Genomic DNA, 25,200 nt, shown 5'->3' on the forward strand with positions numbered 1-25,200 from the left:
TTTTAAGATCAAAAGTAAACCAGTTCAGGTACTGACTTGCTGCAGGGACTGCATAACTAAGGACAGGCACTTTTGCTTCCATATCACATTTTTTTAAAGAGAGATTGATGCCACGTAAAAGCTGATATTTAGCAACATATTACTTTCTAAATTATTAATGGATTTGCTCCCTGTTATCGTGTTAACTTTGAGATGCTAACTGCTAGCAAATTCTCCCTTTTTAGTAGTGGTGACTACTTTTAAAGTTGTAAAGATTTGTGAGTCATAGCAATACGTGGAATTGCATATAAATGCTAAATCTGACATTTTAGTTTGCATAAAAATTAATAAAGTGAAATTCCTGGATATGTACCACCCTATAACTTTTGTGGAATGAATAATTTATCTGATTAATGTAGTCTTTTTTCTGTTTGTGCAATATCAATATTTAGGTCATGATTTCTTAAGTGTTCATGTTTATTTGCCAAAATATTTTCTGAGTTTTTATCTCAAAGAAGAACTGCTATTTTAAAAAAATATTGTGCAGTACTACTTAATTGTGCCTGTTTGGATAAACAAAAGAGTAGTCCTTTATTTTAATCACTGGTTAAATTTGTGTTGTTTGTGTGTCTGAATATACTGTTTTCATTCTATGAATTTTCATACATTCACTTTTGAAATTTTTCTTCTGTTTGTGCCAAAAAGTACCCGAATATTCTAAAAAGAAAATGCTAAGTAGATTGCAGAAAATCAAAAAGGTGATTTAGACTCTGAAATAAGGAATTGGTAGTTTTTGGGAGAAATTACAGGGGAAAAAATGGAGTAATAAACATAATATTGGAGGCTAAACTTTTACTTAGTTATCTCCTAATTAGTATTAAAAGGGAAGAAATTCTGAAAAGAATTCAGAAAATGTGACTTGGTGAAAGAATCAATTACTGTAACCCTTAGAAACTGAACAGAGTATGGAATGCATTTTTTGCATTTGTTATAATTATTCTATTGAGTACAGGGGTGATTCTACTACTCTTAGTCCTTTTACCTTTTCTGGATTTTTCTTCTTTTTAGTGAAGGATTTTCATATGTTCTTCTCTAATTATCTAATTTACCAGTGAGATCTCTGAACGGTCCTTTATAAACTTGAACAAGTTTACAATATGAGACCAATTATTTAGCAGTTGCTGGAGTAAAATCAGGTTGGGGGTTTTGTCTTTATTTGGAAATCTTCAACTAAATCTGAGATGAAAATAATAAAAACATACTATTATAACCTATACTATAGAAATATCTGTTATTTAATATATGTTGAGATATCTGTTATTTCAGATAGAAATGTGGGGTTTTTTTGCAGAGGACCATCATATAAGTGGATTTTGCATTGATGCTTGAAAATAGCTTGAAATGGGTTTGGATTTGCTGGGAAATTTGGAACTGTGATGGCTTATAGGTGCACCTATAGGTGTCTCCTTGTGGGATTCTACCCTGTGGTTTTAAACCAATCAGTTTTAGAAGTTTCTGATTCTTGCATAAATATTCCATAAAATATTTATTTACTATGCAAAAATTTAAGGAATTAACTTTTTTTTCCACTCATGTAGCTTTGCTTATACCTGTCTCACTTGGAGCCATGGGACAGAGTGATCACTGACGTCCTACTTTTTCTGTGAGCATCATCTAAAGGACACAGCAAGGAGGTCACTTCACGGACAAAACACCTTTCATGTCCTCAGGCCCCACTTCAAATGGGAAAATCTAAGGCATCAGGTGAGTCTGAACGAACGACTGTTATACTATCATATATATATATATAGCACAATTAGAAAGCCAAGAACAAATGCAACTGTTTCCTGGGCAATGAGGCATGAGATTAAAGGCTGATGTCCAAATGTAAGAATCCAATTAGCAAGTGACTTATGTCTGTGGTGCAAAATCAAAATGCTCCTCTTTCAGATACATGTTCCAGCACTGTGTGGGTTCCTCTCCTTGTAAACTACAGAAGAATTTTTTATGAGTAGTTAAATGTGTATCTGGAATAGCAATATGTGATGTTATAAAGAAATGGCATATGAGAAGTAGTGCGCAAGTGGTGCTTTTTTCTACTTCATGTTTTCCACACTGAACACTGTACATCAGGGCCTTTAGTCATGCAAGTTATTATGGATACTGACTGCAGTTTCATGGCTTTCATAGCTCTGTTTGGGGATAAGCCAATTCAGTAGTTATGTGTTGGGTGGGAGAAGCATTTTGTTGAGAGGATGCTTTCAGTATCAGACTGCAGCATTTTGCAATGGTAACCAGTTCTCCATAGCCTAATGGTGCTTTGGACATTCCTGTGTTATTTTTCCTAAACCTAAAGTAAATGGAGGGGAAGTTATAGTGTTCCTTTGTAATATGTTCCTTGAGGAGTGAATGTATGAAACTTAGAGATTGCTTTATGAGAGGAATGTGGTTGTGTTAAAGACTTGAGAGATTTTGGTGGGGGAAAGACTTGAAGGTTATGGACTAATTTAGATAAAGGCTTATTTCACAGGTCATTTATTTGGATGATTGGGATTTTACAAAAGGAGTCTAGGGAAATACATTAATTTCTTTGAAGTGACTAAAGTGTATGGTTTTATGATCTCACTTTATTGGGTAATGCACCTTTCTGATTTCCTTTTAACAGCTCCCCAGAATGTATTTGTAACTTATAGGATCATGCCTAAGCTCAGTAACTAAACATGCATGTTCATTGCCTGCATGTAATGATAAATGATAGTGGAAGAAGAGTATTGAGCTGTTAGTTGTAGGGACTAGAAGCCTCTTCTTTGATGACAAAGAATAAATATAGCTGCTGGAAGATGACTGAATTCACACATCTGTTTATGTTCACAGAAACACTGGGCATGGATCATAAGACAAATATACATATAGAGAGGGGGAAAAGTGAGGACATATGCTAGCCTTTCAAACAATGTAGAGAATGTGCATTTAAATATACTTATGTGTAGTTCCGTAAAGTTGATCTAAACACCAAATAAAAAAGTGTCAAACCCTACGGAAGAACTGCTTTTATTGCTTTGCACGCAGTCCTGTGCTAAATTTGGTTATGGAGATCTTAAATCCACATTGGATTAGGGTAATGCAAAAAGAGCTGTTTAAAATCAGCAAGTAAATACACCCCATGTTAGTAGAGCCTACATCATCTAAGCATGGCCTGGTGCTTTTTATTATCGTGGTTGCCTTCATCCTAAGTTGTATAATTAAAATGTTCCTAATTACTAGCTTATTAGAAGGGGTTTTGAATGAAGCAATTGAGAAATTTGGATGAGAAAATAGAAATTTCATGCTTTCATTGTTCTTTATTGTTAGGGATGCTTGGTTCATCCTCACAAGCTATCACTGTTTGTGGTCACTTTGTTTTGTTGTAAGGCTCTGTTCTCATCTTGTCATGACATCTGTTCACAGTCTGTGTTATGGATTTCACTACAGTGTCATTTTTCTTGATGCTGTCAAAGTCTTTTTAAAAAAAATACAATTCAGAAGGGAACAAATGTGAGAGTTAGTGACCATAGTGATCATTTATGTGAATTTTGCTTTGCTAGATTTTCTGAGTTTATTCCGTGAACCAAAACTTCATTAGAGACCATGTAGTTACTGTGACCTCTCGTGTCACTGTTTGCTGTTTTGCAGTATTGCGGCAAAGATTTTCAGTGAATGAGAACCTCCTGAAAGTATTCAGTGTCAGTATTAGTCACCACAGTACCATTGGCTCTATAAAGCTGCTACAGACTAAGCTCCATTTTTCTTTTCTGTTCCTTTCCTGCTGCAATAGCTTTTTCTGAAATTAAGACCATCAAGCTTCTTGGGAAAATGTAAGATTTCATGCTAAATTTTACCTTACCTCCACTCTTCCTGTTATAATTTAGGGAAATATACTCAAGAGACGGAGAAAGTGATTCAGATAAGGTGTCAGATGGAAATGAAAACCAAAGAATTAGGTTCTGAAATCATGGATGTCTGCCCTTATAGACAGAACCTGTTCTATTGGTGGTACTGCTTGTAGTGTTCACTATGGCTTATGGAAAAGCATAATACAGAGAATGACTTGATTATTTTTTTAACCCTTTTTCTTTCTTTATACCTGGTACTTTGTTCTTTCAACCCCTTCTGCTTAAACTTCAGCTTTTAATATTTCCATTAGATAATTTTTTTCTGCTAATTAATGTACCAAAAGTAGATTGAGTTTGTCTGTGGGTATAAACTGCATGAATCCTATACTGAACAATTTGTAAACTTCTCTGTAAAAGGAAGATGGATAAAAACAAAAGATGGGGAAGGAGCATCATAGGGGAAAGTCATAGGCAAGAGAGAGGCCAGACTTCCTTGATTTAACCATCCAAAGTATGGAAGATTTTGTAATATTCTTTGTTCAAGAGATTCAGTTCATTGTTCCAAAATGCCTGGTGTTGTAATATCTATAGTGGAGTTAATTTTCTTAATTTCCTAAGATTTCTGCTGTTTCTTGAGATACAGGGGAAAAAAATCAATGCATTTTAAAATTTATGTTTTTTCCATTTACTGAATAAATCATCCTGACAGGAGAGGAAATAGACATCTCCCTGCTGTGGATATAAAAGATACAATCATCTTTCTGCTGAACCTCTAGATCTCATGCATGTTATTGTAATAGACTTTGTTACTGCTGAGACATGGAATACAGCTTTCAGCAAAGTTTTATTTTAAATGCACAGGTTTTTGAAGCCTAAAGTAAGTGTTAAAGTAATGAAATGTTTTATATTCAGCTTTAACACTGGACAGTCATGGCAAAAAGGAAATATTGCTGTATTCAGCCAGGTATTTTGTAATTCATATTACTTATGCTAGTCAGGGAGAATAAGAGATGCAGAGATAGCATAGAGATGTCTATGATTTTCCTAGAGTTTTGTGGTTTGGTAGTTGTAGAGACTTATGTGATTTTAAGATATTTTTATTATTATTACAAATATTGCAAACTTTATTATTATTAATATTGCATCATGTCATTGTTCTATTAAATATAAACTGTGAAGCTCTGATTCATTTCAGCTTCTTTGTAACTTAGGGCCAGATTCCAAACTCTGCCTGAAGCGCACATCCTTCTTCTAAACGGGACTGTATCAGCCTTGAGAAGTCCTTAATGTCAAGGTAGCTTCTATAAATAGCAACAGTAGCACTTTGAGCAGATGGAAAATGTCTGCTGTTCCCTGGAAGTTCACAGTAATTTCTTTCATTTATTGAGGTATTTTATCACTTCTTTAGAGAGGTGTGCCTCTATTCAGTCTGCTTGGCTCTAAAGCGTGTGATACTGGACAGTTATAAATAAACCTCTGGTTGGAGGGGAGACATTAGGCAGACTGAGAAGTCACTCCCATTGGACAATCTGCTACATAAAAACAGAGCACAATTAATGTAGACTTGAGTAGCTGGACTGGCGAAAGCATAACTTATGAAAATTAAAATATAAACATTTCATTTTATTGGGATTCTTGCAACTGGAAGTGCAGAGAATACTGGAAAATGACAGTATTTGGAGAGGCTAGCACCTTGTAAGGGCTGGAGATTCAGTGCAGCCATTATTTTTATGACTAAGAATTTATTAAATTCAGCAGGCATTTTACCACTCATATTCACTGCACTATCCCCTGTGGTATAAAAGCTCTCAGAAAAGTACTAAGCATTTGTCAAATCTCACCTTAAATTCTATATTTCTGTGAGCTTGTTGCAGCACATAGTTTGCTAGTTTTAGAATTTCAGTCATCCATAGTAAACGAAAGCATGTTTTCAAACCTTTTGTCAAATGAGTATGCAGTGATGCACAATGCATGTATTTTAGATTGGATTGTTGGGAGGTTATGTAGGCTTACATGGACTAATGTCACATCTGTCCAGAAATTAATGTTATTTTTAAGTAGCACTTCAGTATTTTCTGATTTTTGCTGGCAATGCCTTTCCTATGCAATCTTTAGATGACTGCCACCACTGAAAGTGTGAAAAGAGTTGTGTAAATCAGGTCTGGTAGGAAAAACACAGCTTACAGTACTAGAAGTATTATGTCAAAGGAAGTAGAAGTTTAGAACTTGCCATTTGACATTCCTGGAAATGTTTAATTTATGTAGACAGAAATTAAAACGACCAAAAAAAAAAATAGTCCATTAAAATAGTCAAGGAAGAAGAAAGTCTTAAATGTTTAGGTCCTGCCAAAGGCAACCTAATTTCTGTTACACAATAGATCAAAATCAATTCTAAAATTTCTTGATAAACTGTCCTTTTCCAAGAACCTCGGAGGATTCTTCAGTCTCAGCTTTAATTGCAGTTCTGGCTTAGACACACAGATTCAGTCAAGAGGTGCAGTCAGCTACCAAAGAAGAGGGCCTCAGTCTATTGCTGTGCAGTGTGGTATCCCAAATTGCCATCATCAGGCTCATGTACTGAACTCAGTGGTGAGTCACAGTGATGGTCATGGTCTGTCTGACACAGGAGACACTGCACCGGAGGAAAGCTGCAGATCTCATATCTGTTCTGCGTTTGAGCCCTTCCAAGTTAAGATATTAATCTAATCCTTTCTATTCTAAATGTAAAAGAAATAAATAGTCCTGAAAGTAAAAAGTAGAACTCCCTGGTCTTAGACGACAGAGCTCATGGTTTACAAAACTCCTCTTCACTTTGTTTCATATCCATAAATTTCTCCGGAAGGTGCAAGGATTTTAACTGGGCAGTGGGCGCTGTGATACCATGTGGTACTGGAGACAGGCGTGGGTTTAGGGTGGCTGTAGAGAAGCAGAAGACGCTTGCGGAGCAGGGTTAGCCCCCGGCGGCCGGGCGCGGTGTCTGGCCGGGCGGTGCGGAGCGGCGGAGGCGGCGGGCGGCCCGGCCGGAGCTGCTGCCCCGTGCTGCCGGGGCCCCAGCGGCCGCCCCGGGGACAGGCCGGGAGCCTGCCGTCCGTGAGCAGCGGAACGGACCGCCTTGGGAGAGACACTACGGCAGAGTTGTCTGCCGGCCCGGCGGGGTTTGTGGGCCCTGGGTGTTCAGCATCTTAAGTAGTGTTGTGGCCTGCTGTTGTTAGGTATTGAAGGTTTTCCCGCAGTGGCTGAACCAAAACCCTGCTCATTAGCTCACATCCATTCCAGGCTTTCTCAGGACAGACACAGCTTTATTTAAAAGGAATCCTGATAGATGCTGGTTTCACAAAAGGTCTTTATTAACCAGTAGACGAAACCCTTGGTAACCAGAGTTGCCAGTATCTGTCAGAAATAATAATCTAAAAATGCAGACAGCTGCTGCTTTAATAAATATTATCTTCAGTGAAACATTTCCTAGAAGCTAAAACAAGAATATATTTTAGGAGATATTAATTGTGCTGTAAGGTTTCCTGCTGATTTGGTTTATGGCCTCTGCTCTTCTCTGTCTACAAAACTTAGGTGGTCTTACATCATTCAGTTGTTCAGTGATGCTTATGTCATTAATAATTCTCAGATGCTCCTTGGGAAAGTTGCACAGTAGGATAAATCTTGTATGTGTTACTGTATTGTTTGTCAATAGGGAACTCCAGGCTTTTTAGAAAAAGTATTTCTCTATTAAAATGAAGATGGGTCAGGAACACTGATTTTATGATGATGGATGCTGAATGAAAAGCTTTAGAATAGCTAGAGATGTATGTAAGTTATACGTTACCCATTTTCACTTGCGTTTTTTTCTGTCATAATTTCTGGATGGATCTCTTTCTTTGGCAGGCTCCCAGAACATCAAGTAACTATACTAGGCTGTTGGACATATGCTGTTAAAACTGATTGTCCGTGGCAGTGTTCAGGCAATTTATATATTCCCTAAAACTTATTTTAAAAGGTCTTTTTGTTCACTCTCTATCTTAAAGGCCAGTTTCAACAAGCATTGCTGAGATTTTGATTTACTGTTATGAGTGATGTTTTAAATGTGCTGGTGCTTTCACAGAAAGATGAAAAATACACTCTTGTGTTATTTTTTTCCAACCCTGCCTGCGATTTCAGGTGCAAAAGGTAGATTGTGCTTTTGATCTACAAAGGCTTCTCTGAAATTCCCAATGACACTTAGGTATGGATTAATATTTTGTTGATTATTTTTTAGGCTAAGCATTACCAAATGCAAAGTCTGAATGTGTTGGAAATCTTATTCAGAGATTATTCATTCTTATTACCTGTAGAAGTATCTGTCACTCCATATTTTCATTATAGTAAAACAATCAGCAGTTATATACCTGAATGGGATTATAAAATACTAAGATTTTATGAATGCTACAGCTTTTTTAGTTGTGGGATTACTAAAATTCTGAGGGTTATGTCACTCAATTGTTCTATAAAAGACAGCAGAGGTGACAAATTTGGGGAATGCTGAATCAATGCTGAAATATTTGCACAAGGAAAATGCAAACTAAGTTTGCAAATATTTTGTATTCATTCAGATTACAGATACATGGGTATATATTCAGATTGTGTATATAGAAAGACAATAATGTTAACTAGTCACCAGACAATACTGCCTCCTCCATCCTTTTATCCAGATCTTTGAATTTTGGTCCATCCTCTAATATGGAGTTAAATGGTCTTGACCAGCTACTCTGTAACCTTACCATGCCCTTGTCATGTTTGCTAGGTCAGCTAATAGTCTTTTTCAAATACCTTCTGTGTTCTTTGATGAAGGAGCAAATGCCTTTGTGGTTCAGTGGTGCAGATTTTTAAGTAATGAAATTTCTAATCTGTGTACATTTAGACAAACTTGATGACTAATAAAAGTAGGAAATACACAGAAATTCCAGCCTGTTGAGCAGCCTAAACATACAGTCACTTGCGTTGGTACCTTTTGCTTATTCTTTAATTCTTCTAAATGCTATGTTGCTTCTGAAACACACAGAAAGTTGAAGTTCTGTGTGGTCTACATTTTATAGAATAGATAGATAATGGCTGATTCTTAGCACTTTGACTGACATAATCCTCTCATGCAGTGAGCAAAGTTTGATCCGTGGAACCACTGATTTGCATGACCTAGTTATGCACTAACATGTAGCTAGAGGTACAACAGATGTGCTATGGGATGATATTATAATGACAATATAAGGCTCCAGCTGCCTTCTTTAGACAAACAGAGCTTTTGAATTAATACCTTGATACTACATATGAAATGAAAATAATGTATAGCCTGATATTTTTAACTACATACATGTGCAGTAAAATGAAACCTAATGTTGACATAGATCTGAAGTAAATGAAAAGATGGTTATGTCATTGCAGGTATTGACTAGTGTGCATTTAAACGACTTGCAGATAACATTCTTCTGAATGTATTCTACAATTCTAGTTGGTTTATGTTCCCTTAGATTTAAAAAGAAATTCCCGTCATCTCTTTTCCTAGTGTGTTTGCAAAAATAGAAATATACCTAAATGTGAAAAAAATGAAACCTTTCCGGTAAACATGCATCTGTCAGAATCTATCCTGAGGTAGGACATATATATGTTATGGTTAACCACATTGTCATCAAGTGGTTTTAATCAATACTTTTGTTCTGTGTCAATTAGTGACTTGTGTGATATTAACTTGACTTTTTGGGTCAAGGAGCCTGTGCGGACCTTAAAGTTTCCAACACCTTTTTGAACAATTAACAATCCATCTATGCAAACCAGGAATTTTGGCTCTATGGAGACATGAAGTAGCATTGCAATTTTGAAATTAGAAATAGCTAATGAAAAATTTTATATCAATGTAATCAGGCAAGTCAAGACACATGAAAGATGTTAAATGCTCCCCATTCCTAATCTCACTGCTCACAAAAGTGTCTCAGCACCACTGTCAGCATGTTCAGTCACAGTAGTGGGAAATATTTTCTTTCCTTGCCCATCATGCCCTGATGTAATTTTAGTTCTATAGTTAGATTCAGTCCCTTTAAAACTAATATGTCAGAATCTGTTTTCTTCTTCCAAAATATTAAACCTGGGATATGTGTTTAGGCCATTTCCATACAATAGCAGACTCATGGGATCTGAAGTGCTTAGTAGCTCCAGTGCTTTGAATAGTGGTTGAAACAACATAACTCTCACAGCAAACTGGGAATGCGAAATGTTTGTGCATGGCATATTACTTAATTATTAATTAAAGGGAGCTTGAAACTGAGGGTATAATTGGTGAATGTTAATGCCTGTCCTTGTCTACTCTACACTGTTTGCTGCCTGGGTGGGAGTTTGAAGCAGGGTTTGTCACTGTTCTGCTCTTGGGTTATTTCATCCAGAAATGCTGTAGATATGCTATTCATTCAGAATTACACCAGATGCACCAAGAATTAAAATGGAATTGTCAAAATCTTTTTTTTTTTATTAGACACTTTTCAATTATCTGGAGCATTTGTTGATACTCTGGGATATATATTTTAATGGTATTTCATCAAGATTGTCATGTAAGTGGGTAGGTATTAATCTAAATGCAATTTATTTTTGTGTTTCAGGATCATTGTCTTGCACTTTCCAAAATACTTAGGCTTTAGACTTCAGCTTTGAGCTTACATAGTAGGAGACTGAGAACACTGTGATTAAGGTTCATTCCATACCTGTCATGAATATTCCTAAGTTATGGTCTTGTGCCTTTGCAATGCACAGAAAATTATGCAATGAAGTAAAGATCCAAGTTCTGTTGGAACATTTTTGTGCTAGCTTTACTAGAATAAAAATAACCATCTGCACAGAATTAAAAACATTCAGTTGCACTTTTATCCATAATACTGAAAAAGTTGAAGGATGTGCAGTTATTACTACATCTAGAATGTCTTTGTGTGTCAGTGTTGAATTGGTTTGAATTTTCTTTTTTTGTTTTTTTTCTAGAATTTTTCTCTAAACAGAATTTCTGTTATCTGTGTAAGGACATATTTGGTTTTCCTTATGTTTGGATTTTGAAATATTTACTGGTGGTAGTAGAAATGCTTACTACTTGCTGAAAAATAACAGCAGCAGGATTCCCTGTGTGAATAATTTCACTGTGGTATTTGATTCAAGATGAAGTAAAGAGTAAATTAGTCACGTGTCCAGTTTTTGCTTCCACTACTTTGTTTCAAATGCTTTATCATATATTGTTGATGCATATTCTCCTAAGTGAAAACAGTAGTTGAACACAGCCTAAAAATATTCATGTGGGTGTGATGGATACACAATACACCTGGAAGGAATGTCAGCTGGTTTGTATCTGAGCTGATGCATCCTGGACTTCTTTTTAACATAATCTTCCTTTAGTGTCACTTTACTTAGGCCAAAATCAATTTTGTATGGAAACTTTTATACAGCTTGTGTGGAATAAACTTGTGCTTTTGATTTGTTTCCTAATAAGGAGGTCTAGGTTAGTAACTGTGAAAGCTGCCTTTACCTGACACATTTTATGGTCCTTTTGTCAAGATTAAAGAGATAAGAAAGGCAAATCCTCAGGGAACCGCTAAACATGCGGAGTTTTTTAGATTACCAGTGAGAGATGAAGTGGGTAAGTTTGATCCTCATGATGTGGTGTCTGTTCTGTAAACAAAGAAAATCTGTCATCCACAGATGTTTGTTTGGATATTTTCCCCAAAAGATGTTTTTGTATATGAAAATCCCAAAAATTGGAATGTATTTTGTACCTTGGCAACCAGAAGATGTGCAGGCACTGTCAGAGAAATGCTGATGCTACGTTTCACTATCCTGTCTTTAATGCAGAGGACACAGTTATGCTGTGTTCTATCTTTTATAGAGATATCAGGTGCTTTTTACAACATGGGAAGAAGAAATAGAAGATTCAGCAGGACAGGAACTTTTTTACATTAGTAGCCAAAACAATAAAATCTACCCTAGAATTACCACTTTCCAACAGCAGTAATTCCAGCAAAGACATAAAAGTACTGTTGAGCAGCTTATACATGACTAGATAGGGATACAGAATAGTCCCTTATAAGTTGAAGGATAGAGGAAAGGGGTGATGTTTAATGGCTGCTGCTGGCCGACAAAATGCTGTATGTATATAAATAGAAAGGAGTAATCACTGGTTAACATGCTGCTGGGGTTTAACTTTTTTTTATTTTAAAATTTTAAAATTTTGTCTCATCTGTTTCCTAAGTTTATTCTAAACATGGAACCTTTTGAAATTCACTTGTAAATTATGTGTATACCTATCCTATAATTCATTGAAAGGATTATTGAGTGTACCTCTTGTTTTAAGCTTTGAAAATGTACCCTCTAGGTCCTAAGCCTTCTTTTTTTTTTGCAAATGGATTGTCCAAGTCATCCACATATATGCAATGAAATTCTGATATAGGAACAGAGATAGCCTTATACTATCAACAGTGCTCTGGCCACAAGTTCAGAATACAAACTGCTATGAAGAAAACTGGCTGTGTCCCAGCCAAACCCAAACAGTGTCTGAAAGGAAAGGACAAAGTCAACAGACAAAGAATTAATCCAAAATAGGTTGCAGTACTAGCCTGACCAGAAGAGATAAAAAGTTCCCATGTGAGCTACTAAGCAGTTGTACATTACCTGTAAATGCTTTGGCACAATAAGGAAAGGAACAGACTGGCCATTACCATGGTGTATTTCAGTGTACCACCAGTGGTTATCATGGAAGAATACACAGCCTTGACATTACTGAGAACTGGGCCTATCTATGGTTCTGTCTTGCACATTTCTGCAGTTTTCCTTAACGTATAACATCATCCAGTGCTCGTTTTGTATGGATGGATGTCAGTATCCTCTGAACTTTTATAAATAAACCAAGGAAATGCAGTTTCTTTCCAGGAGTTACAACACTCTAGTAAAGTTAAGACCTCTTTGCTTTTCAGTGGAGGCATCACCATTATATTGAACTGAAGATCAGTGCAGTTTGTTTGCCTAGCAAGCTGAAGAGCAATTTCATGCCAGACCTGTGGCCCTCTGCAGAGGGCTAACCCAAACATATATATACATAACTGGAATTTTAGTATAGCTCCTCAAGTTGCCATCATGAAAAATGTATTTGATTTATTCTTTAATACCTTGATTATAATAGATTATTCAGTAGCAGAGAGACCAGGCACAGCCAACTTTTGCCATGCTTGTGGCATCTGGACTGCTGTTTATAACTTTGAGAAGGTACAAAATAACCTACTGATAATGTTGGACTTGATGGTGCAGAAGTTGGCAAGAAAAAAATAGAAAGACATCTCTCTTATGACTGATAAATCCTATTTAATCCTTCCAATTTATATTCCCATCTTTCAAAAGGCTGCACATCAACATTTTCCATTTTTTCTTTAAATTAATGCAAGTAGTTCATTTGTTGCATCTCCTGCCTTGAGGATTCTCCCCTTTGCCAGGTTCTCCAAGTCATCATTCACACAATTTGCTTTATGTGATTATGATTACTCTTCTGGTCTCATCGCCAAGATGCTATTTAGTTTGAATTTGAACAGGGAATTTTGCTTTTGGTAATGTAAGCTATGGTTGTTTCAGTTTCTTTTCTTCTTGCCACTCCCCCTCTCCAAGGTTTGTAGGTTTTGAAATCAGCCTTCTAGAAGAACATGAACCACAATCACTGTGTAATGAAGTTATTTGTCACTGAACTAAAATTTTGAAGTGAAGTTAATTAAATACTAGAAAAATACAAAAAACTGCAACAAACCCTGCTACTTTGAGATTAAGTTCTATCTATTTGAATCTTGGCTTTCTGTATTATGCAGGTTTTCTGCATTAACAATTAAGTTTGAAAATCAAGAATGAATGAAAGCGTGTTCTGATCCATTAACCAAAGAAAGCTGAAATCTGGTAGTTTAACACCTGTCTACAAGTCAAAAGTCATAGAATAAATTTTCAGGTTATGGTCTCATAATGTTGAGTAGTTGAAAATTAACTAATTGTTGCTGTAACTATTTAAATGCATTTTCTGTGATCTAATTTTAAAGCTTTAGTTTTAAATGATCATATGCATTTCTCCTTTAGCCAGTGCATCCACTTAGACTTAATTACATGATTAATTTTGCCCTTGCTTTAAGGTAGACCAAAGTGATAGTGCTGTTGCACTGAATCAGCAAGTTTGGATTGAGTGATTTATTTGAAACTCAGGTAAATGCTATTTAGGCTAAAGTCCAGCTGGTGTGAAATTGGTCTCTGAAGGCACAGACTAGGACTGATCCTAGGCTGCAAGTGACACCTCTTGCTGCCATGAAGGTTCCCTGTATATGTGCAAATATTCTACACTTCAAGGTAGCAGTATATAGCAAACAGAGCATGTGCCCTGGGTTGTGTATTCCACCCTAGGCTGTGCTTTTTTTGCACATCATTACATATTCAGTTGCTTCAGTTTATTTTTGTAAGCAGAAAATGTATATGCCAAAACTGAAGGGATTTAGAATAGTCCCTTTTAAGGTGAAGGCTAGGGGCAAGGGATAATGTTTACTCCTGCTACTGGCTGACAAAATGTAGTATGTAAATTAATGTATTTTGCCTTTTTCTGTGGACAGATGGTAGTTTAATGCAATCCTAAAGGTATTTCTTCCCATTATGACTTTTGTAAAGCAGTACAGCAAATTGTCACTTTGTACACTGTTCTAACGGGACATGGTTTTTTACTGGTGAGTTGCTGTGCAGCACTAAAACCATGTGAATTATAGCTCAGTGCTGTATCCCAGTGAATCAATGTTCATAAATGTCTGCAGTCATACAGATCAGATTCCTGTGTGACCCAGCCGGTGAAGAATAATCATTTCAGGCATCTTAACCTCCCTTCCTTTAGTATGGGTGTCTAAAAATAAAGTCCATGATTGTGCTTAATTTTATGAAATCCAGCATGCAACTTTTAACTTGTCTGACTTCCATGGATCCATCCAACCACCTCTTCATCCCAGCTCTCAAAGAAAATAATTTTTCTGACTCAGGTCTGTTGCAGTCCTTCCAAGGCTGCTTTCCAGCTCTGAGTAGCTGAAGGGTCTTCTATTTTGTCCTTTGCCAGCCTCCTTTTGCTGATATATAAAGAGTTGCTGTTTGCTCTGAGAAACAGCTTGATATGCACTTCTGCAGTGACTCTGGGGAGCATTACTGTCCAAATACAGCAGCTGAGGTATGCTTTGAAGCTCAGAAGCCCTAATACCCACCTTGGCAGGATTGACTCAGCATATTTGAAATTTCCACCTCGCTGCTGACCCCTATATTGTGTCAGTTTTGGCGTTTGAAATTTAGCCTTGGATCAAACTTGTTTCTGAAATTTTATTTATAACAGGAGAAGAAAGCAGGAGAATAAAATTATATTAAAACAAAACTTATATAAAATTCCTGGGAAAGAATGGATTAGGTTGCTAAGTGTTCCCCAAACCTCATTTTCAGTTTTTCAGTTATGAATAAGAAAGCAATATGAGCAGCAACTGACTTGCTAATCTCTGTCTTCACTAAAAAGTCAGAGCTCAGGCATTAATTTAGAGGGCTGAATGCTTTTTTTTCACTAGAGCCTTTAAAATTCTACGATTCACAGTTAATATTGATACTCTGCAGGGCAGGAAATTTTACTAGAGAAGAATACATCAAGGATCATTCTGCTTTTAATGGAATTAGTAGAAGTTTAACCATTGCATGTAAAAGGAGGAAGATTAGACCAAAAAAGAACTATGAAATATGAATCTGTATGATACAGATTAACTCACACTATTTTGAGTATATTTAAAAAAGGTTGCCTCTTATTTTCTAGGGCATTATCTTGGTTTCAGTCTCTCCATAATTAGTTTCTATTTATGGAACAGCTCAAGATAAGTACCTTGCAGATGTCTAAAAGATACATGTTTTTGCATGTGTTTTCTTGCTTTATCTTTATGCAAATGCTTAACTATTAATGCTTTTTAAAGGAACACAGGAGGTAAACAGACTATTTCTTTTCTGTATGCTTAATACCAGCAGTTTAGTTCTTTGCTTTCATTTGTGAGTACTTCAAACTCTGCCATAGAAAGGAAAAATTTGCTTTAATATATTTAGATACACATAAAGATTAAAAGAATAGAAATCCTCATTTTTCAGTCACTTAAATCATGATAATGGATCTGTTATATGAAAGTTCTATTTTAGAAAGTGCTATTACCAGCATTTGTTTCTGTTTTTCAACTAGAAAAAACATTCTATTCCCAGCCTAAATTCTTACTACATATTTTTAAGCTTCCTTATATTATAAACACTTCTGTATCTCTTGAGATAATGTAGTTCATTGCTTTTGACTCAAAAGCATTCTTTCAGGCAGTTGTACTGCTGAATTTTTTAGTAAAATAATGTGGGGAATTAAAAAAAAAAAAAAAAAGTCACTGTCACCAGATCACAAAGTTGTGTGTTTATATGTGTGTTCCTCTGCAGTGTATTCTGTGTGCTACTATTGAATATTCTATTCTGTATAAACTCAGTATCAGTTAAAAGACCTTTGCAGTGCAGATAAAATGTAACTACTCCCTTTAAATGTGATGCCAATAACGAAGTGATAAATGCATAAACAAAGTATTTAAGGCATGTGGGTATTCAAGGTACCCTGTTAGTGTAGAAATGAAAGACACCATGAACACTGAGATACTTATTTTTAAAGTCTGAGCCCTTTTACGGAGTAACAGCAACCTCCATTCTTGACCTTCGATTGACCTCGTGTACCACACTGCCTTAAAGATGGGATAATAATGGAAATAGCCTTTGCTTATAGTTCCTGCAGAACAAATGGGGTTTAGTAGTAGCTTTTGTGTTTGTGCTATGCAGAATTTCCAGTAAATTAATTTCAGCCTTTATATTTTATCTTCCATTTTGGATTGTTAGGAGGGAGTGCTTTCTTTGGTTTTCTTTTCCTGTTAAACAGTTACATTTACTGTAAAGAGCAAAATTTGATTCTTTAATCATTAACAGGCCAAGGAACTGTTGAAGAATAAAAATGTCAGTCAACACAGTTTAATAAAAGCCATATAATCAAATGACATATATTAGTGTGCATTTTTACCATTATCTATAAAATCTAAGCAGTCTATAAATCATAGAATTATGTAGGTACTTACCATTTTAAAAGCAGCATCCAGTGGAATCGGTGAAAAATCCCCAGGGTGTAATCAATAATTGTTTCAAATAATGAGCCTTTATGGTATTATTTTCAAGTGCACAATCTGAAATCAGAGGAAATTTACTGACAGTTGTATATTTTGTTGGAAAAAACCCATTCAGACATTTATTAACCACAAAATCCATGTCTGTTGCCTTCTACAGAGTACAAGGAGAGTGATTTATTTTGAAAATGTCTTTTAGCTGGGTAACTAGGTAACTTACACTGTGCTACATGAAAGAGTTTGGACTGCATTTTGTGAAGCTGAATTCCAGTGCAATGAGTGAAGGAAACAGATGGAGTAAGAGGAGGACAGATGGGTTTAAAAAAAACTACAGCTGCCATTTTCAGTACCTGTGCATTAGCTGCCATAAATCAATTTATTTTCATTTACTGAAACAGGAAAAATCATACATTAAGCCAAAGCACTAGAGGTTCCAGAATCCCTGTATGTCAAAGGCATCTATTTGTAGTAGTTAATTCAGGTCCTAAATGAGCCACATGTGAGAATAAGTTTCTGTGGATAAGAACGTCACTACCACTCCAGTCATTTTGTTCTGCCAGGGAGATTTAAACATCTCTCATCCCATGGTGGGAGGATTAGTTGGTTATTAGTTACTGTGTTGTACAGCTTTAATGTTTTCCTTGTGGACAAGATGTGGTCTACTGAAGTGATGCAGTGAGTCCTAAGGGACTGCTCTGCCAAGGCTTCAAGCGGCCTCTGAGGCAGCTGAACTTACAGCGCCCAGAATCAAGGCTAAGAGTGCACGAGGACACTTTCTCTCCCCTGCAGCAGCTTTGAATTGCAAGACATGAAATGGTGCTTGAGAAAATCAAACCACTATTACTATATATATCGATACACCAGCAGCCCTTACTTGCTGCATGGCATAGCTGCTCTGTCACATATTTGACCTTGACCTAGTTTGATCATCCCTGTGGTTAAACAGGAAGTTCAGCCGAGAGACAAGTAATTTCTCCCTGCCCTCATCCCACCAGTTATTGATAGCTTGTTGCTGATACTGTTGAATTTTTGTATGAACACCTGTCCATTAGAAATTGGATGGTCGCCATCCAGACAATTTACATTTATTTTAGAATGTCTCACAATTAGCAGGCTTGGAAAATTGTAAAATGCAAGTGGAAATCGCCCTTGTATTAGAAATATGTGAGAAATGAAGAAACTCATGTCAGAATATGTAATTGCTCTCTTTCTTGCTGAATTTGTATCAGGGAATTTTATGCCTAGAGGCACTGCATGAACTTGCCACTATTTTGGTGCAGCAAAGGCAGAAGTATGAAAAGGTCTGTAACTTGAGTATCTTGGAATTGGTTTTCTGTGATGTGTTTATCACAGTTCCTTTTAAATTTTCCTGTGAATAGTTTGAATTAAAAAAAATACATTTTAATTTTATTTTTTTTACTGCTTAATTTTCTAATTGAAAAAATATTAGGGGTTAGAATCACTACTTTTTGTAAGAAAACATAACTGAAATATGGTACTTTATGATCATATGTAAAAAGACTGGTTAGGCTTTGGCCTTCAATCTATTTAATGCAATTTAGAGCCTAATGTGGTAAACCCTGAAGCTTTTACCCTTGTTAGCTTTTTGTAGATCACCTTCCCAATATTGCCTCATTCAAGGTGAGCACTGTAGTGCCAGCAGTTACCCATGCTGATGCTGGGTTACCATCTTCAGCCATCAACAAAACCTGTTCAAAATGCATCATCTCCTATTGTTAAGCAAATTCCTGTTGGATTGGGATGTAGCCTACGAATCGGGCAAATAGTTCAGAAGGGGTGTGATGGCATGAGTAAGGTGCAAGATGGTTTGCCTTGGTTTCATAACTGAAGTGGAAGAGAAATCAGTGGTTAGTTTCCTTCAATTAGGAAATATTAACAATTTCAATCCATTTTCAGAATTGCTCTATTTATGCAGATTCAAGTATACTGGTTTCTTATTAAATTTTTTTTGAGTTGAGAATCATAAACACAGTTGTCATTTTTTTTTCAGTGAAGCTTCTTACAAAATTCTGTCTCTCCATAGTAATCGAGCCGCTTCTGCTTCCCCACCAATCGATCACTTTCCAGTCTGAGTTTCAAATAAGTGTGAAATATTTCCTTTAAGCAGGTCAGAGATAAACTGTAAACTACATAGCATTTTTAAGCTATTGATCCAAAAGAGACAGTTTAAAATCTTGACCAGGGTCAAAAGAGTGAGAAACTATTTCTGATTTTTGTAATTTAAAGATGTAAAGGAAGTATAACTTGTTCATTCTAAAAGCATAGAATTTCTTTACAAATAGACTTGTATTTACAATTTACTGCTTATAATTCTTTTAAAAACAAATGTCCTCATAACACACAAAGTAGTGACTGTTAAATCCCTGTTAAACGTAATGGCCACTAATGAGTCTGCCCTAACAGATAACCCTTCAGCTCATTGAAATCTGGCAGTGTGTAGTGTCAGGAGCATCTTGATAGCAGTCTGGAAAAGCAGTGTAATTATTTTGGTGTATGTAAGTTAGACTTGAAGAATCCTGGGAAAGGGAAAAGGCCATGCTGCTGTCAATACTTCACATCAGTAAGTGTAAGTGATGTGCAATCTCATTTATGTATTTGATTTGTATTCAGCCCTGGCTGAGAATGCCTTTTCTCAAACTGCCTGATCATTTTGAATTCCCTGGAGGATTGCTTTTAGAAAAGACAGCAATCTTGCACAATGCTCTTGGTAATGATGAAATCTGGGGCCTCTTGCCGTGACATAGAGACTGTAAGAATGTGTGTGTACTGCAGAGAAGAGAACTCTTTGTTAAAGACCTCCTGGCAGACCTCAGCTATTATGTGCTGAAGACTGTTACCCAAGGACTAAGGCTAATCTAAGTTGCGGTAGAGGAAAACTCTCTTAAGTGATCAAAACTCAAGTGCTTGGTCTTGTTTCTACCCACTATGACAGATGGTGTGCTGGAGTTTTGTTTCCTGGAGCTGCCATCCCTACGGGTTTGGTTACACTGTTCTGCTCAGGAAGAGGCCAAACACTATAGTTTGTTAAGGTAGCATAAGCTGTGGGGTGCACATGGCAAAAGAAAGGTCACAATCTTCTTACAAGTAGAAATGGGAATAAATGCCCAGTATTCATTGGTTTTGGAGCATCTGTCAGGAGTTCAGTGTCCAGAAAAATCACCATACAGGGAATTACTCTTCGCAAAGAGTTGTTTCTTACTGTGTTTTTGTCAGGCATTTGATTTGTAGTTAAGTCGAGTTTCATCAAGTAATACAACAGTTGAAACAAATGTATTCTGAACATGATGTGCTTACAATATGTGTGAATTAGTTAGTAAGGGGCTAGTTAGTAAGTTAACAGCAGATTCAATTTTGTATTGGAAATTTGAATTTTATATTTAAGTTGTAGATATCACTTTGAGATAATGAAAAAACTTTCAAATAAAATACTTCAGTCTGGTTCTGCTTTGTTATTTCACTGTTAAGTAAAAATGAAACTTAAAAGTTCAATGTATTTGTTGGTGTTAACATAATTTCTGTTCTATCTCTGGGACTCTCACTTATTATGCTTAGCTACTTATTCCAAAATATTTGAAAAAAAAACCAAAAAAAGGCCCCAGGCAAGTGCTTTTTCTCCTGACTCTGAATGTTCTTGTAGAGATTATTGAGATTCCAACTTCTTTGAGGGGAAAGATGGAAGTATAAAGGCTTGAGGCAAGTTTTGAAATTTTTAAGCCATGGCTCAAGCTACTTTAGATCACTTGTCCTCAGCTTGTGTGAATGTATGGACAAGCTGAGAGGAGGTGGTTAGGTCCATACAATAGTAAATAAAGTTAGACAAACAGGAATATGATGAAGAAAAGTGTAAATGAAGATATAAAGACACTTAGACTGAAGACAGAACAGTGATTATTATAGATAGCATAGCAAAAAAAAAACCCCAAAGGAACACATAGAAAAAAAATCAAGTGGAAAAGGGTTGAGAGGTTTTCTGAAGATGACACCTCTCTGACTTCTTTTGTTCCAAACTCTAATTCCATGATACGCCACCTTTTTAAAAAAAATTTCTTTCTAATTAATCGAATGAAAAAATTGCAGCAACTAGTCAGAAAACATGGAATGTCACACTTTTTGTGAAGAGAGGGAATGTAGGGGCTGTATCCAGAAAGATTTTGTAGAACACCGAAGGAGAAATAGGATTGAGAATCTGAAGATATTTTTTTGAGAGTTTAGCTCTGACAGTCAAGTGGTAATAATTTGGAGTGATAGAAACAGGAGTCAAACCACCTTGTTGTCTGTATGTGGTTAGTAAAAGACCACCTGTGAATGAGATAATTCAAAAAATATTCAGTTCTGAATATCTGACAATACTTTTTTCTGCCTTTAGACAACTGTATTAGCAGAGTAATAACTCATGCTGTTTTTCCTTGGATACTTATAAAAATTATATTTAAAAAGTCCTACAAATACAAAATAATGGCTACAGATGCAAATAAAAAAGTGTTAGCCAAAAAGGCTTTTTAAGGAACCTCATTTTCTGATGATGAATGTTCTGCAGAATGCCTATCATGACATCCTCCAACTTAGCAATAGGAGAGGGATGTATAACTAAATATCTCATCAGAACGATGAAGATCACATTTAAGGGACATTCATTTTCCCCAGCCCATTTTTTCTCCAGATATCCAGCTTGCTAAAGAATTTATGACTGCAAAGGATGATGCCTAGTGTATGACTTACTTTGTGCTGGTTATCTTTCACTGATATTTGTGCAACCTTATTCCCTTGACTCCATCCAGAATGAAAGGAGGAAGATCACATGCTATTGTATGCCCTTGCGTTGGAAAGTAGGTATTTCAATGCTTGGTTTTTGCCATGCATTTCCTCAAGCCAGAGTAGTTCAGTGAACTTCAGCAGTAGTGTTTTAAGCAAACATAAACCAGTTATGACCACTATCATAATTGCTAAAAAACCCCTAAGCTAAAGCTAAGGACTGATGAGCTGTTAATGAAGAACTAAAAATAAGAGCCTATGCTTAAAAAGTCTAGAATGAAATGTTTTCTTGTTTCTACTTTCTGTAGCTGTTTCTGTAAACCTAGAATTGAATCTCAAGTGTTCGTTTGTTCTGATGGTATTTCCATTTGGAAATGTCAAGTATTTCAGGAGAAATTTTATTCCTAGAGGATCTTGAATTACAGGCTTTTTAAGCAAATATTCTCCTTGTGAAGCTGAATGGAATTCTAAATATATCCCATTCTAAGCTTTAAACCTTTTTTTATAAAATCATCTATTAAAATATGGCCTCAGAGTTAGGAAAAAACCCCAACATCTTAAATTAATCTAAACTAATCTATTAGAGTATTGTGTGTGTCTTCACATGACAATGTAAGTCTAATAAATCCAGCTATAAATATCCATTTCTTTTGTAATAACTGTTACATATTGTAAGTAGGGCATCTGTGTGCTGCCTGAGATGAAGTGGTTACTTCTTCACTGAGTAGCAGCAGCAGAATTTTGACTGCTTTTTAAATAGGTGTTCATTGCAAAATTCATGCCATCCTCACTAAACTGAAGTGCTTCTGTTTAGATGAAATAATGACCAAGGTCTATTCCTGCAGCCTACAATTATTTGAGTTATTTTTTGTTTGTGCTGAAGTCAGCAAAAATTTGTCACAGGTCAGAGGCTTATAACTGGCTTTTTCTGTTTGTTGAGCCCTGTAATTCCGTGCCAACTTGTCAGAAACATAATTGTAAGTCATCTTGCTAAACTTCTCTCTGTTTTATATGCAGTGTCAAAGGCCGAGTATATTTTAAACAGAGATAATATTTTACAGTCTTATTAAGAACTTTGGTCAGTCTGATTTACAATTTCATCTTTTCTTAACGCATTTCTGTTTTCCCTGTATTGCCTACACATACTGAATTTAGAGGAGACTTTACTTCATGAAGTGTCTGTTTTTGTTAGTCATTTTATGCTTCTTTCATCATTATTGCATGAGATTTGTATTGAGTACATAATTTAGCTTGCTTCTTGCTCTGTGTTCAATCAAAACATGAATCTTTGGCCATAACACTTTCATGACAAGGAAAAAAAGAAAGAAAGCACTTAAGCTGGCTAAGGGTGTTTCAGCATGACGTGCCCGTATGAAACACCGTACTTGTGTCTGCAGGTTTGAATCCCCTAAAGCTTGGCAGTATCTTAAATTTCTTAAATGGCTGATGAGTATTTGGTTGTTTATGTGAAGGGTTTCAGGACTTCTGCCTGCAGTTCATAACACAGAAGCATCTGGCACTGTTAAGACCCTTTTTGTGCTGGCTGGAAGTCCCAAGGCTGAACAGGCATAGAGGCAAAATTGTTGAAACAGACGTGAAATCCTGGCTGTGCTGACTTCAGTGGGAGTTTTGCCATAGCTGACAGTGGGCCAAAGCTTTAATCCAGAAGTAGTCCTCCTTTGTTGATAATCCTAGTGTATGCCCTAGGGAAGCTTTTGCTTCATTGCTGCCACCCAGACTGTGTTTGTTTGTGCAGAGAAGATGTAAGTCTCTTATGGTGTCACTCGTGTCACTCTGTGCCTTTCACAATCACAACACTTCTGGGAATGAGACTGGGAGAGAGGAGAAAGAAAACCATAAGTGTGGACACATGCTGTCTTATTGCTTGTGTCCTGAGTCATTCTCAGGAACGTGGATCAAGCACTCTGACCTGTGCAAGATTAACTTCTTGACACTGCAGAGGAGGGAGTCACCAGTGACTGCAGCCAGTGTGTCTCCCAGTCCCTGCTTCTGCCTTTGCAGATTATCCCTTTAGTGATGCTTTTGGTACATAAAACAACAGTACATTCATTAATTCAGTCCTACTTAGCCCATGCAGACTGAGTTATCCATGTAAATGTGATCTAGTGAGCTATTCTCAGAGACACTTCATAAATTTTTATGTTAAATGACAGCAGCAAATGGGAAGTGTTCAATACTTCTTTAGTTATGAGGAAGGTGTGTGATGCAGAATGTCAGAATTTGCATTTAATAGGTGCTGATTGAAAGAGGAAATGGTCTCAAGTTGTGCTGGGAGAGGTTTAGATTGAATATGAGGTAAACATTCTTCACTGAAAGGGTTATCAAGAACTGGAATAGGCTGTCCCCTTAAGTGGTTGAGTCACCATCCATGGAAATATGTAAAATATGTAGATGCGGCATGTAAGGACAAGATTTAGTGGTGGACTTGGCAGTGATAGGTTGATGGCTGGACTTGATGATCTTAAGTTTTGGGGGTTTTATGATTCTATAAGAAGAAAACCAACTAAAAATAAGAGTCCTTATCCTTTAGGAAAATACATTTTATTGTTTCTGTCAGGTGAAAGTGTTCCCATTAGAAATATTCTCAAGTAGTCTGTTTTCTGAAAGTATTTATTCTGTTATGAATCCCATCTAAAACATCATTTTGCTGTTTGTGAAATACCATTACTGCTTCACAGTGCTGGAAGTTAAAATAATCTTTGCTATGTGTTACTGTCTTAAGTTTTCATTATTAAAAATTTTAGAAAAGTAATTAAAAAACATTTTCCAAAATTTTTTAAGAGTTAGTGTTTGCTGCCTATCTTTATATATCTCAAAAGTATGAAAAGAAATTGCTGTTGCTGCTTCTGTGGTACCAGAAATTAAATTCAAAGCTTGTTTACACCGCTAACAGTTAATTTCATATTGAAGGTGGAACTCAGTATTTTTATCTGTAATGAAATGAGAAGGCTCGCTAACATCAAAGCACTGCTGTAGTGCTTTATCCCTTATGACTGAGAATTTATAGGCACAATACATGTATCCATTATGCTTATATAAGCCTTGTGATAATTTTACAAAAAAAAACCCAACCAAAACAAAAAAGTAATTTTGCTATAATTAACAGAAAATTCCGACATTCATTCTCTTAGTTCAGTCTTCATAGAACTTACTTCCTTTCTACAACGATCATAGATGGTGGCAACCCAAAGAGCACTTGCTTGGTAGGTAATTGTAATTTTTGGGTCTGAATGTGAGATACTATTCTAGCTGAGCATTATTCTAAATTTCGATCTCAGTCAGTCCCTTCAACTGCTCTTGAATCTTTGAATCCTTACAACATTCAATTCCTATATAGACTTCAAGTA

At 36.2% G+C, this 25,200-nt stretch overlaps 2 long non-coding RNA genes across 2 annotated transcripts in view; one reads left to right on the forward strand and one right to left on the reverse strand.

The window, feature by feature from the left end:
- Positions 1 to 1,582: 1,582 nt before the first annotated feature.
- On the forward strand, positions 1,583 to 9,444 carry LOC136363849 (uncharacterized). The gene is made up of 3 exons (XR_010744067.1): positions 1,583 to 1,743; positions 8,004 to 8,067; positions 9,382 to 9,444. It is a non-coding gene; the product is annotated as an uncharacterized lncRNA (long non-coding RNA).
- Positions 9,445 to 17,012: 7,568 nt separating this feature from the next.
- The window catches only part of LOC136363850 (uncharacterized), a 100,684-nt gene continuing 92,496 nt past the window's right edge, over positions 17,013 to 25,200 (reverse strand). Inside the window, exon 3 of the long non-coding RNA XR_010744068.1 lies at positions 17,013 to 17,119. This is a non-coding gene — a long non-coding RNA (uncharacterized lncRNA). The remainder of the gene's footprint in view (positions 17,120 to 25,200) is intronic.

The sequence above is a fragment of the Sylvia atricapilla genome, chromosome 7 (assembly GCF_009819655.1).
Source record: "Sylvia atricapilla isolate bSylAtr1 chromosome 7, bSylAtr1.pri, whole genome shotgun sequence".
Lineage (NCBI taxonomy): Eukaryota > Metazoa > Chordata > Aves > Passeriformes > Sylviidae > Sylvia > Sylvia atricapilla.